Raw genomic sequence first — 1,906 nt, forward strand, 5'->3', positions numbered from 1 at the left:
TTGCAAATGGAGGAACATGAGAAAGTTTCAGATATGATTACAAGTTTGATAAGCATTACCAATCAGACGGGTGCTTGTCGTGAGAAATTGTCAGAACAAAAAATGTGTAAGAAAATCCTAAGTTTCTTGCATCCTAGGGTTTATTAGATTGTGTGTGCCACTGAGGAATATAAAGATATCTCAACTCTTACTTTTGAAGAACTACAAGGAACATTAGAAGTAAAAGAATTGAGAATGGGTGAAAGAAGTGGAGGGAAATTTGGGAATCAAACACTATTAGCTCAAATCAACAAGAAAAATGATAAAAAAAAAGTTAATGCTAGAAGAACACTAAAGATAAGTTCAAGAAATGTGATGATAAATATGAATCCTCATCAAAAAGAGGAGGTGGAAATGTTAAACATAAAGGTAATCAAATAACTTTCACAAAAAACGGTGCAATGCTATAATTGTGAGAAATTTGGCCATTTGATGATGAATGATGGTCTGGAAAAGGGCAAAGAAAAGAAAAAAAGTGAAGGTAAGGCGTGTATTGAACAAGAAGATGTCTTAGACGCAGTTCTTTTGATGACTACAATAAATGAAGAACCCTCTCAATCTTAATTAAGGCTTCTTGACACTAGTTTCTCTAATCATATAACCTGTCACAAAGAATGGTTGGTGAACATTGACAAATCAAGAAAAAGTAAGATCAAATTTGCAGATGATAGAACATTGAAGACTGAATAAGCTAGAAATATGGTGATTAAAAGAAAAAATGGAAAAATAGTGGTGATTGAGAATATACTCGATGTATCAGGCATGAAGAGTAATATGTTAATTATAGGCCAGCTAATTCAAAAAGGTTTTCAAATGATGTATGATGGACATAAAAGGATGATAGTAAAGGTTCCTCTTTCAAAGAATATAACATTTATCATCAATATACAAACTGCAAACATTCAGAGCTTGAAGGCAACCAGTTCAGTGGATGAGAGTTGGTTGTGGCACTCAAGGTATGGTCATCTGAACTTTAGAAGCCTGCAACAACTTGGTACAAAGAAGATGGTGAATGGAATTCCTATGATTGATATTCTTGAGAAGGTGTATGATGTGTGTAGTGAAGTAAAAATATCGATTTACAAGAAAAGGGGGTTTGAATTGTAAATGTGTCTTTTAAAAATTCCTGTTAAAACTTAAGAAAATAACTCAAGAATGATCTTGGTTATGAAAACAGAAAACGGAGAACGTTCTTGGTTTATGTTATAAAACAGAGAACGTTCTTAGATTAGCAGAAAATCAGTTTCTATTTTATCTTAATTGATCAATGCAGTATAATAAAGAAAAAGATAGGAAAGAGAATACCACACAAAGATTTATCCTGGTTCACCCAACGTGGGTTACGTCCAGTCCTCACACTGTGAGATTTTCCACTAAGTGTTTAAAACGAAGAGCCTTCTTAATCTTACAACACCTAAAATAGATCAACCTTGATCTATATCCACCTTAATTACTTTCCACCCAGAAAGCAATTACAACACCTATCTAACCTTGATAGAAAGCAATCTTAAACAAACTATAAAGAAACTCTTATAGTTTGAGTTTTTACAAATGATTGAATTTGACAGAATCTGATATTGCTCAACTCTTGTTTGAGAATAGATTCTTTACAGAGTATCTAATGACAATTTCGCAGCTGATATGTGAATGTGCAGCAGTGGCTGTATCGCGAATTGCAGAAAGTGATGTTGCCTCTGTTTTGCAGAATTTCAAGCTTAAGTGTGATTGTATATTGTTGATTACTTAGCACTTGAATTTCTTACTTAGAACTGAGATAATGGCCTTCTATTTATAGGCTGTAGATGTACTTGAATGAAGGTACAAGAGCTGTTGGAGAGACTTAGCTTTTTGACTGAAACATTATTTT

The sequence above is a fragment of the Cicer arietinum genome, chromosome 5, assembly GCF_000331145.2.
Source record: "Cicer arietinum cultivar CDC Frontier isolate Library 1 chromosome 5, Cicar.CDCFrontier_v2.0, whole genome shotgun sequence".
In the NCBI taxonomy this organism is placed as follows: domain Eukaryota; kingdom Viridiplantae; phylum Streptophyta; class Magnoliopsida; order Fabales; family Fabaceae; genus Cicer; species Cicer arietinum.